The sequence below is a fragment of the Podarcis melisellensis genome, assembly GCF_964234715.1.
Source record: "Podarcis melisellensis genome assembly, chromosome: 6".
Classification (NCBI taxonomy): Eukaryota; Metazoa; Chordata; class Lepidosauria; order Squamata; family Lacertidae; genus Podarcis; species Podarcis melisellensis.
In genome coordinates, this window is record NC_138538.1 from 61,363,932 (window position 1) to 61,377,552 (window position 13,621).

General features: G+C 41.1%; 1 protein-coding gene across 1 annotated transcript in view; it reads left to right on the forward strand.

The window, feature by feature from the left end:
• Window positions 1-33: 33 nt before the first annotated feature.
• The window catches only part of PDE4B (phosphodiesterase 4B), a 250,155-nt gene continuing 236,567 nt past the window's right edge, over window positions 34-13,621 (forward strand). Inside the window, exon 1 of the mRNA XM_081915774.1 lies at window positions 34-168. The gene's annotated coding sequence lies outside the window, so the exon portion shown is untranslated. The remainder of the gene's footprint in view (window positions 169-13,621) is intronic.

Genomic DNA, 13,621 nt, shown 5'->3' on the forward strand with positions numbered 1-13,621 from the left:
AACGAGCGCTAGTCGGGAGGCGCAGAAAAGAAAGCGCCTTTTCGCCTCTCCGGCGGAAGCAGCGAGGGAGCCTCGTTTCGGGGCGCGCGGGGCGGGCAGGCGGAGAGGGAGCGCGCGCCGCCGCCGCCGCTGCCACTGCCGCCTCCGCTAGGAAGGATAGCGGCAAAGGTAAGATACTCCCGGGCGGGGGGGGGGGGGGAGGCGAGTAGCCAAGGGACGCCGAGGTGGTGCTGCAACGTTTTCGGCCCCCTTACCCAAAAAACCCGTGGGTACTGGCGTGGGTTGTTTACCTAGGCGGTGTGGGGAGGTGTGCAGCACACTCGCTTCCCCGTCAGAGGGGTACCAAAAGATGACCGGGGTGGCGGTGGGGAGACGGGCGGAGGAGGCATTTAGGGTTTTTTAAAAAAATATAAAAATAGTATTAAAATTAGTTTAAACCACCCAAAGGGAGACCAAAATGCCTCCCCGCCTGCTTGCCGACGGTGTTCTGGCTTCTGGAACGTGCAGCACATATGCAAGGCTCTCTGGCTCGCGCTGGCGAGGACAAACTCCTGGCGCCTTTTCGCCGCCAGAGCACCCACAGGAAGAACAGCGCCGGTGAACTTCGGGGTGCCAAGGTGCCTGTCGAGGAGACTTCTCGGGGGCGACAGGTTAAGACTAGCCTGCCTCTTCCCTGTGCTGACAGCTGAGGCGAAGCAGCCGGCGGTTGGAGGTTGGGGGGCGGGCGGGTGATCCTCTGAACTTGCACCAAACAATCTCTGGAACAAAAACTCTGCCCAAACCGTGCAGTGAGTGTGTGGTATCATAACTGAGGCTTAGCTGTTCAGTGGAAAGCAGGACAATTTGCACTGTTTTGCTTATAGCTGCGCTGTGATTATTTCCTTGCTTTTCTTTTTGACCTACTTTCTGGGGGGTGGCTGGGTGGGGGGATGGATAAATGGGTTGCAGAACTGTGGGAGATATTTGAACGGTTGTGACAACACTAGTTCATGCCTTCTACTTACGGTTGTATCCCTTAGTCTGCTTTTGATCTTTAATATGATGCATCAAGGAATATTGGTTTTACCTTAGCATACTCCTTCACCAGTGATATACATGCATGGTGGATGTGTTCAGGTTACACTCGCATCTCTTTGGCCATAATGTTTACACATTATACAGTAGATCTAATTAGGACTGCATCATTTCTGAATTTTACTGCTGCATTTATATAATATTGAGACATGTGAAAAAAATGGGTATCCTCACTAATAAGCAAAGTGTGCGCGCGCACGCTTCATCCATTTTTTTCCCTTTTGAAAAGTAATTTCGGTTATTAATCCTTAAGTTCTCAGCTCTTTCTAACCTGTTGCTATCACATTCATAAGATTTGTAATGGAATGGCAGGACACTGGCCCACACATTTTGGTATTTTTGCCTTTTATCATATATTAGAAAAACAAAATGAATCAGTCTAAGTTTTTCTCTGTTCAATGTTTTTTCTTGTAATAACAATAATTGTGTGGTCCATTTTCTTTCCTTTATTTTACATCTTCTTATATAAGTTAATGTTTTCTTTTATGTAGTGTGATGTGGAGGGATTTGTGGGTATAGGGAGACCTAGAGAACTGTCGCTCCATTTTTGATTTACATATTGTTTGGAGGACATATTTGTGTTTTTAGGAGGTTACTTCACAGTGAGGGTAACAGGTGGCATGGAATTGATGGAGCATTGTATGTATTTCCTGAACAAGAAAAAGAGAGCAATCAATTCGGTTGCTGTGCAGGGACACTCATGGAGGGTCCCATAAAGTAACTGCCTTGAAGATTAAGCATAAGATTTACAGAAAAAGCTAGTGAATGCTGAATTAGAAGGTTGTATTATTTCATGTTCATTGTCAGCAGCTGTATATATTTCAAGGTGTCATTATCTATATGGAAGAAGAAAATCCTTTTACTGGAACTATACTATTTAGGAGCCAATATACCTAATATGTTGGTTGGGTAACAGTGGGTTTTTAAACCATATGCACTATTAAGAAATCTTTTTAAAATCTTTTTTATTTTCCAATTTTTTTTAAAAAAATAACAACATTTTCCCATTCATCTTGTTTGACTTCCCGCCACCCCCCGGTTTCCAATTTTTTTTCATTTCTTCCCCTTGCATATAATTACTTTTCCAATTAATTTTCGCTTCTTCATATTTAACTAAAATATCAAATTAGTTCATAAATGCTACGCCAATCCTGCTAATGTTTTGACATATTTACAGTGTTGTTTAACATAGTCTATAATTTTCTTCCAATCTTTCTCGAATTTCTTCTTGTCTTGGTGTCATCTTAATTATCAATTCTTCCTTCGTTGGTACACCCTCCTCTTTCCACTTTTGGGCAAATAGCATTCTAGCAGCCATTGTAGCATACATAAATAGTCTATTTACATTCTTTGGTATTCCCCCGTTATTCCAAGCAAAAAAGTCTTAAGGTTTTTTTATGAAAAGTTTTCTTAAACATCTTTTTTAATTCATTATATATCATTTCCCAGAAGTCTTTTGCCTTTTTACAGGTCCACCACATATGCAAAAACATACCTTCATTATCTTCACATTTCCAACATATTTTAGAGGATCTTTTTACATTTTCGCAATCTTTGCCGGGGGTCACATATCTAAAGAAATCAATACTGTACTTCATATTTAAATAATGTTGTTAGTTTTGGCTTTAGTTATACATGCAATTGAAAACAAAAAACAAAAATTCTCTCCCTTCCTCTTTTATTTTGTTACCTGCAAGATTTGTGTTATGTATATTTAGTTTGAAAGGGTAGTTAAGTATGTAGAAGCAGAAAATTACCCATTACATCTTAAGGCCAAATGTATTTGTTATTACAAGAACATTAATAACAATACTTTGCTATTTACATCTAACTCCTGCAAACACACTCAAGAGTTGCGTCCAACAAAGGAAAGATAAACATAACCATCAGATAAAGTTAAAAATATTACAAATTAAAAGTTATTGCAGGCCAAAACTTTTTTATCTGATGCTATATACTAATATTTACTTGATCAACTTTGTGCATAATATATCTGCATAACAGACCAGATACTGGGGACCAAGGTAGTAATTCGAAGAATGCAAAGGAGAGAAAGAGTTCTTAGGGAGATCATGTTTTAGAAACAAAACAAAACAAAACACCATATACACTTGCCAATGTTGTTCTTTAAATTAAGGCTATAGAATGTTGGGATGCTCTGACTTAAGGAGTTATGTCTTGCTTCTAGTGTGACCAGTGGGGTGTCATGACTGGATGATCTCTCAGTTGGAAATATTTCTAAGTCTGAAAGGTAGTATCTACGTTTAAAATGCTTTTCTATCAGTTATTCAAGTTCTTTTGTTGTGATGGGTGACCTGCCATTTCTGAAATGGGTGCAAAATTATGTAGTCTTTCCAACGCATTGCGTGTGGCAGTGACATCTGCCTTCTACAACATACAACGTTCTCTTGAATTTCTTGCCAGTCATTCTGCTTTTGAAAGCAACAATTTCTTCAAGATGAGCACAGGTATTTCAATGACTTTATTCACAGTGATATGACCCTGGGTTGATGGCAGACATTTGGAGACTTGTGGAATGAAATAAGGCTTTCTGTTAGCTTTTTCAAGGTATTGTGAAGTGGCTGGCAAGGGGTTTACTTAGGAGATAGTAGATTAAAAGTATGCCACCCAAGTCTTAGGGTGCTCCTTCTTAGTATCTTCTTTATCTTTACAGTAGATGGATTGTTTGGATAGACAGATGCTTTGTGGCTTTTATGGATAATGGCATATTCAGAATACTTCTTTTTAATATTTGTGAGCACTTGATTTGTTTTCGGATGGCAGGAATCCCAGTTTCAGCAGATATGAATATCAGTGTATAGCTTGTTTTGTTTGGTGTGCATTTTTCAGTACAGTGGTACCTTGGTTTACAACCATAATCCGTTCCGGAGGTCTGGTTGTAAACCAAAACAGGTTGTAACCCAAGGTGCGCTTTCGCCAATGGGGCAAAACCAAAATTGGTTGTAATCCAAAAAAAGGAACACTTCTGGGTTTGACGTGGTTGTAATCCAAAACGGTTGTAATCCAAAGCGGTTGCAAACCAAGGTACCACTGTAGTGCTATTGCATAAAAAATTGATTCCTGGATAAACAGAACTGATACAGTTCCTGAATTGTCACACACTTTCCATGCCACTGGTCCATACTGCAAATATATACTTTGTGTATCATCTTCGTTGGCAAGTTCCTTAAAGATGGCTTGTTCCAGTTTGCCCATGGATAATATGGTGTTAAAAGGGAGCCACGTGGTTAGCATAGGTGGACCTTGTATGTCTAAGTGCTGTTTATCATTGAAAGTGAAGTTGTTGCTAAAGTGATGCACTCTTTAGGGGGTTAATTAGAAGGTCTTCTGTTTAGAAAATCTTAAATGATTTTAGTTCATCTCCATTTCATCAACCACTTTATAAAGATGTTATTGTTAGCTTCACTCTGCTTGGAAGCTATTCAGCATAGTTGTTTTTATGATAATCTACACGGCTAATAAAGTATACAAATATTATTTGTACACTTATGCCTATTTTCTTAAAATTTTAGCCAGATAATCTCAGGGTGAGCTCAGATACGTGTTTTTCATCTCTTGATTATTTGTATAATGTTAAACAGCCGTTTCAGGTCAAAGAACATGTGTTGAAGTTTCATATTTGCTGATGTTATCCTCCCCCGAAATTCTACGAAAATACCTTCTGGAAGACTCCTCAAGCTCAATATCATATGAGGTGGCCAAATTTTACACTTTAGTAATCAGGAAGCGTAAATCTCTTCTGTTGAATGGCACACTGCGAAGTTCCCTTGTGTAATCTTTTTTTTTTCTGTTGTTGTTGTTGATTTCTTTTTGTTTGATCTTGTGGTGTTTAATGTCACTGGCTTTTGCCGCAATAAAACTTGATGATGATGATGATGTTACCTCAAACACAATACAGTACTCTTTCAATGAGACCATTCACATATTCACCTAACACACACTGAGTGATGATGAGTGATATATATTAGTCCTCAGATTTTTTAGCATGGTGAGGAAAAAAAGCTATGATGGCTGTAGGTTGTCCTGTTCAAGAATATGTTGGGTAAAATAAAACTTGTGCATAAAAATGGTAGCAGTGTAGCACACTGCTGCAAGAACTGGTTATCTGGATGAAAATATTGTGGAAAAGTCGTTTTCACTTGAAGATTATCTGAATTCTCAGGGTATATTGATTAGTACATTTTGTTATTGTATATTTTGTTCTTAAGGATTATCCACTGTACTGTAATCTAAAAAGCCCTTTACTTTTATTACTAGGGCTTTGAAGCAAACTCATATATATGAGGTTTTGGTGGGGTTTTTTTTACAAAGGGGAAAAATTAATTCTGTTTTCCTCCTGATTTCTCCTTAGAAACTCCTTAGAAACTTGCGACTGAAAATCAAGCTGTTTTCTGATGTCAGGGGTACAAATTTTTGCAGGCAAATGGAGGCAAACATGGCACTGAAATGAAACAGGGTGCATTTATGCCCTTTTAAATTCCATCCTAAGATTACAACCCACTTTTACTTACCTGTCAATTACAGCCCAGTTAATGTAATGTTTATGAATGTGTATGCTTAGGGTTCAGGTAAAAGGCTGCATGGGAAGCTGCAATTAGCTGCAGTGTATAATGCAGTCAGAACACCTAATTCTAAATGTCTTTACCTGAAAGAAATCCTCAGTGGAACATAGTATTATGTGTGTGTCCTCAAGGCTTCAACTTAGGAATTAATTCAGTCCTTTGTATACCTTTTTACCTTTATTACACAGTCTTCTACCCAACTATCGCTCAGAATGCATATGTGGGAAGCACTCAATGATAGCATCCTCAAGTCACCATCTCCCTGCATGTGAAAAAGTTGTTGCTGGCGTCCGTGTGTCTTGAGAGACAATGGAATGTGCCTCTGGGGGTGAAGTCAAACCACTGTATTAGCAGCACTGAAATTGCCCCCCCCCCCAGGGTGTAAACCTGGGAAGTGTGTATGGAGATCCTGGGCTGCCCAGATGACAAGACCTCCCTCTTGGCCTTGCAGATATGGTCCAAAGGAAAGCAGAGCAATACTTTGGTACCAGCTGGGTTGCATGAGTTGCTGAAAGGAGGCGTACAAGGTGCCATCCAACCGTCTTAGGGACTCCACTCTGGATTTGTGTAGGGTTTACTCCTTAGCCTTTTCTTTTCCTGTAGATATCCCGCAAAGCAGCAGAGGTTTAGGATCAGAATTCTTTTCCTCCTAGATGGATGATCTTTCTAGGTTGATGAGCCCCATCTGCCCCTCACTTCCCTCTACAGCACCTGCAGAAACCATCTTTTTGACCATTGCACCCACTATTGGTCTCATCCTTCCATTCACCAGAGCCTGTCTTCACATTCAGGGAGAAGTCCCTAACAAACCAAGGGGTTGAGACCCAACCAGCTATCCTCACCTGGTCAGTTGAAGCTGTTTCCCAGGATGTGACCACTGTCACATGCTGACAGCTTCTAGGAGCCACAGGTGAGAGCTGAGTGCAGGGTGGGGACTGAAGGTGGGCAAACTACACCAGAAGGAGCATGGCGTGTCCCCCACCAGAGGTACTGCCCCTCACTTAACATCTGAGCAAAAAAAGCTCTGAGTTATGAAATCTTCTGTATATTTAGGAAAAGAACTATTAGTACCTATGCAACTGTTCTAAATCTGGCAATAGTCATGATGTGTAGGAGGGAGTGATATCATCCCACCATAGGCTGATTGTCACCATATTTAGCACATCTGCATAAGGCTGCTGCTTCCCCCCTGTCACTTCCTTTTTTTGCAGTTAGACTGTCAGCACTGTTGCCCATTGTCTATCTAATATTTGAAAAGTGTGCTTTGATTTTCATTCCAGCTTTTTCCATTAGTACCCTAACATTTATACATCCTGTAACGTTTTAGCGTTATAAATGTAGTTCTGAAGTGGAATCGGTTCAGATGGGGTACAAGGCCAGCCCAAGGCATTCGGGTGCTTCAGCCACATTTCCATGTTCATAAGCTGATCAGACTGGCAGCTGAATCTTACCTCTACAGTAGCAGTGGAACAGTGTTGAAGCTAGGGTTGAACACTAGCCATGAGACAACACTTGAGGACAGGAGGCTATTTTATTGGTCAAAAGGCAGGTTGTGCGGCATACACAGCTGTCTTCCAATCTCTCACTGCCACTCTCTGCCCCCTGCATCTGCTACCTGAGATCAGTGGCTAAGCCGCATGCTCCGCTACCGGGGTCGGAGAGCAGGTGGGGATGTGGCTGGCACCTCCACAGGGGTGTGACGCACATCCTGGGGGCGTGTAGACCACCCATAAGGGCGCTGCCCGCAGGGGCATGGTGCGTGTTCTGGGGGCATGATATGCCGACTGTGGGGGCATGGTGACCAGGTGTGTGTGTGGCGGCTGTCGGGGGGGCGCCGCAATGGCACCCTACCAGAATAGTGGTGCCAGGGGCGGTCCACTCCCTCTGCACCCCCATTCCTCCGCCAGTGCCTGAGATGGCTGCTTCACTCTGTCTAATGATAGGGACAGCCCTGGGTATTGTTGAACAGTTCGTTCGTTCCAAGTTCCACCACTACTGTGTCCCTGTACATGTCTGTAGTACAGCCTAAAGCTGCAGTGTTGGGCTGCTATAGATTAGTTCATATATTGTGTGCTATATTTGGTGTTCAGTTCTGCGTTGAAGGACCTCCCAAATGCTTTCTAGCTTCTGTTTTGCATTTAAAGCTTGAAATGAAATTGTTTCTTATTTGCACAAACAAAATTAATGAGGCACTTTTCTCTGATGCCATCAGATTTGTGTGTTTTCAGGAGACTGTGTGTTTCTTTGAAGACAAGACAATTTGACATGAGGTAAGCCACGCTACTTTTCTGGCTAGAATACTGCAAACATCCGAATTAATTGGATATATCTCACAATTTGGATCCTATAGGTTGATGTAAGAAAATGAGCAAAAAAATCACTTTTCATGCAGTATAGACATGGACTTTTACAGGCATAGAGCATTTTCCAGAAGCAATTCAGTTAACTTGATTCATATTGGGATGGATATTTTGATTTTGAAATTGGTCCTTTGCAGATAACGAACCAGGGGTAGCCAACATGCCTATTTTTGGACTCCAGCTTGTATCAGCTGCAGCCAATGTAGAGGATAAAAGGAGTTGTAGTCCAGCAACATCTGAAGGGCATCATGTTGACTATCTCTTTAATGAACAATACCGTCCATAGAAAGACTAAGAATTGTTAGAAAACACAGAAGAGAGATGGATTCACATATTTGTTTGCCTGTGTTGCAAATTATTACATGGTGATAAATACAGGCAGCTATGGCACCAAATGGGAGTGGATTTATAGTCTATCCAGATCTTTCACTGCTGTTAAGCAAATCTCTGATTCTGCTGCAATAGCTGAAGTGACTTCCTTTCATAAGCAAGTTACGAAAACTACACAAAACAATGAAAGTAAGTTTCAAATAATGCACACTGGGGCAAAATAATAATTAAAAAATCCTAATGTTACAAATTCACTGATGGGACCTGAACTGATGGTGACTTACCTGGAAAGAGATCTTGGGTCAGTGGTGGAAAACTCAATGAAAGTGTTGACCCAGCATACAACAGCTATGAAAAACTCAAATTCCATGCTGGGAATCATTAAGAAAGGCACAGAAAGGAAAAACTCACAATATTGTACTTCTCAATCCCTTTATCTGTGGTGCAGTCGCACGTGGGATATTGCACACCATTCTGGCCTTCTTATCTCAAAAATGTTATTGTTGAGATCAAGAAGATGCAGAAAAGAACAGCCAACGTGATCATTGGGCTGTAGCAACTCCCTTATGAGGAAACATCCCAACTTTGGGGACTTTATAGTTCGATGTCATGCCCCTGCTGGAGGAATCCTCTTTGCAGAGTGACCTGAAGCTCCTAAAGACAAACATCATAGAGAAGCTGCCCATATCAAGGGACTTCAGAGATCTGGCAGGATCTGTCGCTTTTAGGGAACATGGCAGCCGAATCTTCTCCTCATGGTACAGCCCCATCACAGTATTGGAGGTAGAAGCTGAGTGGACATGTGAGTCCTAGGGAGTGCAGGTTCCTGAAGGTGAAAGCTCAGTCAACCACTGGATGTTGGAGTGCCCACTTAAGAACAAGGACTCCTCAGAAGAAAATGAGATACTCATGAGTAAGGCAGTCCTCGTGAGCTGACCAAATCCTCAGGTGACTCCGATGTCCTGCAGCTGTGCTCTGGGTGGGACTCTGAAGGCTCAGGCTTAAGAGCCTTATGTTTCAAGCACAGAATGTGAGAATTACATGTGTGCAGCGCTGACAAGTCATTGGACTCCCTGTGTTTGGGCCCCCATTTCTTGTGCTGTCTCTGCGCTTTTGACTACCTTTGAATTTGGTTCTGGTACTGTTGACACTCAGCTGCTATTCCTGTGCAGCAGGGCATTTAAGAAAAAGTGAGTAACAGGGTCATGATAGATGTGCACAGAATTATTCATGGCAAACTGAACTTTGACAGGAGGAGGTATTTGTCTAGACTAGAAATTGTTCAATGAAGCTGAATGCTAGAAGATTCAGGGCTCACTTCTCCACACAGTACATACTTAAACTGTGGACTTTAAAGGGGATTGGATGATTTCATGAAGGATAAAACTATCAATGATTTTGTCACGATGGCTATGTATTGCCACCAGAATAAGAGGCCACATGCCTTTGAATACCAGAAGAACAGCAGCAGAGGACTATTGCTGTTCCCTGCCTATGGCATCTAGTTGGAAACTTCAGGAAATGGGAAGTTGGGATTAGATAGGCTTTTGGTCTAATTCAACAGGTCTCTTTTATGTTTCTTGTAACAAACCCTATAAACAAGGAGGCAACGTCCTATTTTTATACCACCATCCTTGAAAATGCATTCACACAGAAACAAGGCTGAGGAAAAGTTGGGTAAGTCAGTTGCTTTCGGTGTTTTCGCATGGCCCTTTACTATCTAAATGTTCACTGCGGAACACACACAAGCACGGAGGAAGATGGTGTATTACTGCATATACAGTTAATGTATCCCATGACAGCAGAAAAGAAAATTATCTCCCCCTCATGTCAATTGAAAAGTAGAGCAAGAAGGTGAAGATACATTTCTTGGTGTCTTAATAAGTGATTACATAGTAGTCCCTTTTCTCCAGACATGAAATACATGCCTGTTTGAGGTTTGACCTGTAGCAGGTTTGGGTCCCCCTCTGGGGGAAAAATCTGTGCATAAATTGTCTTCAGCCTTAATGAGCAGTAGAACCATGCTCTTTTTTTTGTATTGTAGTCTCATTTAGTAATGAGAAAAGTTGTGTGGAAACAGATCTTTTATTATATCAGCTGAATTGGTAATATACTTTGTAAGGTTAAAGTTTAAGTATTCAAAGGAGATGTCTCAAAAAGAACATCACAACATTTCCAAGTTTGTTTCCAAGCTGATTTAAAACAAATAAAAGTGATTAAATGAACTGTTAGGACTATATGGAGAAGGGAGAGGGAAAGGATCTGGTATAATAATGTACAGGAATTTGAAAAGAACTGTTATCATTTAATTTGAAAAGAACTGTTATCATTTTTAAAAAAGAAGAAACTACTAAAATCAGCTACTGAGAAAAATTCTGGAAGAAATAAAAAGTGAAATTGCAATATGGCATGTTTGTCTTTGATATGTGTGCATCTATAAGCAGTGTCCCACAAGAATGGGTTGGGTGGTGAAATGAATGGATTTAAAACAGGCCACAACATTGTTGAATAAACTACCAGAAGAGCCCTTATTGCCTATGTCCCTGAGGCTTGCCATGACTGCCCTGCCATTTGACCCCAGAGGCCATCTTACATCTGAGCTGTTCCAGATTAAGCTGTCTTGCTTTTTGGTCAAGGAAGGGGGACCAGCTCGCCCACCTGTCACAGTACTTGTGCACCTGCCAGAGACGGGGCTTCTTTTGCTTGGCTTCCACCCCCCATCTCCAAACCAGAGCTCAAAACACAGCAAGAACCCCAACATAGATCCCACAACAACTCAATATAAACAATGAAAGAGGACATGATATCAAATTATATTTGAGGAAAATGTCTCATCCCTAGTCAGAAAGATGGATTTGAAAGAAAGAAGGAAAGGTGAATTTCATCACACCAGTAAAGTGGTTGTACCTACGTAACTTCTTCTTGTTGTTTGGACACCCACCACCACTAAGAAACTGCATTGGCAATTTCAGTATTTGATTTAAGTGAAGCTCTCTTCTTGGCCATAGGATATCTTGCCCATAACCCTGGCGTACTTCCCATTGCCATGATCTTTGCCATGATCTCAAGACAAAGTCAAAGCTTCAGTATCTCAGTCATGCCCAATCACTTTTGAGAGGCAGTAAACCAGTTGAGACTGAACCCAAGTCATTATTTCCCAAATTAATTACCAGTTACATAAGCAGGGGCTCAGGACTTCAACATGCCCATCAACTCAGGAGACAAAGAAGCCATAGCATCTCTCAGGTTTTAAATCATTTGATATGAATCATTCTGCTAAGGTTCCAAGATGTCAATGTGCAGCAGTATGCCTCGCTATCCAGTACAAGAAGCAGCTATACTCAATGACCCACATCTTTTTGGGTGAAGAAAGCTGCGAAAAAAGAGAGAAAGAAAAACCCAGGCTTAGCAGCCAAAGCTACCTGCATTCCTAGCTTCCCAAGCCTCAGTCCAATATAGGACGAATATGTCCTTGAATGCCATCGCTACTAAATCCTATTGATGAGGCCATCATGACTGCCCTTACGCAAAAAGAACAGAAAACATTACCACCACCAGCAGCCTAGGAACATCCAAATAGCAATCACTATACAGTGGTACCTCGCAAGACGAATGCCTCGTAACACGAAAAACTTGCAAGACGAAAGAGTTTTTCATTTTCTGAGTTGCTTCACAAGACGAATTTCCCTATGGGCTTGCTTTGCAAGACGAAAACGTCTTGCAAGTTTGTTTCTTTTTTCTTAAAAATGCATTCCTATGGGAATCCATGCTTCGCAAGACGAAAAATTCGCAAGATGAAAAAACTCGCAGAACGAATTAATTTTGTCTTGCGAGGTACCACTGTAATTGCATAGAAAAGTCATAGAAAAAGTTAACTCTTCCGCACTTCTTTTACCACTGAACATCTGAACTTGCTAGTTTTCCTTAAGATGGTAAATAGCAGCTGGGAGTGGTGATTTTTTTTTTTTAAAGAATGTGACAATAAGGGGAAGGATTATAAATTTGTCTCCCAGTGCCATGGTGCCAATCCAGGCTGAACTTTTCAGAAGGCTATTTGCTAAAACTGAAAGAGACAATCTATTGTTGCATTTAATTTGACCCCGTACTGATGCGGGGGGGTGTCTTTCCAGTTGAAATATAGTTAATCGTTAGGCAGTTGATTAGTTTGGTCTGAATGCATTATGGATGTGCTTTATTGCTGTTGCGTCAGCATGGAAATCTCACATCTGAAAATGCATGGCATGTTACAAAAGAAACTGGAAGCAGCAGCATCCGTTCTCAACTGGATAACAATTTGCAAAGCACTTGTCAAGAATATGACAGACTGTACTGATAAAGAGCTATACGTGATGGCCATGTTTCTAAGGGTCCCTATAAATAGCAAAGAGCTGTGGGATATGAAAAGTATAAGTGGCGAAGCTATCCATTTCTGAACAAAATGTTTTAAGAGGCAATCTAACAAAGCAACTATGTAAAATGACACATAAACCAAGCACAGGGTGCACTGTAACAAAGACAGGTGAAGTAATTTTGCCAATTGAGGCAGAAAATTCCACAAGCCTCTCCCTGCTTCAATCCTTGGCAATAAAAATACAGCATTAAATTAAATACTATAACAGCTGACTGCTCTTTCTTGATACTCAAAATCAGCTGCATTACTCTGCCTTATTTATTTTTAAAGCATTTCTAAACTGCCTATATTTTTTTTAAAAAATCTCTTTTAAGTGGTATGCACTATGTACCATATAAAACAAAACAAAAATGCAATTTGAAACAATATTAGACATCTATAAAAAACAAGTAAAACAGAGATTTGGGGGATTCAGGGACATAGATTGGGGTCCAATCTTACAGCTCAGGGATAACTTGGACAAAAAGATCAGCTTTTAGAAGATGATTGCTGCTTCACATGGCAGAGGGAGGGACAATGGACAAATGCCTGGTTTGGAGTCATTGGCCTATGATATTCTGTAGGATGTGATGCCATGATCGAAATGATCTTACTGGCCTATAGAGAGGCTGGCGTTCTTTTAGTTCTGATAGTAGGGCCAGTCTTCTAAGATAATCCAAATCAGTAAAGTGTTTCTATAACGCTTACTGTTAGATAATCCTTTAATCCTTGGGATGTCAGCATGGCAAAAAGGCACAATTTGGGACACACATACCTCGGTGAAGCCTCTGAGCACCCCCCCCCCCATTTGTTGTATTGTTAGGTGAGATGTAGTGAGGGTGGTTAGCTACCCCCCCCCAATACTACAGAATTGAATGAAGAAG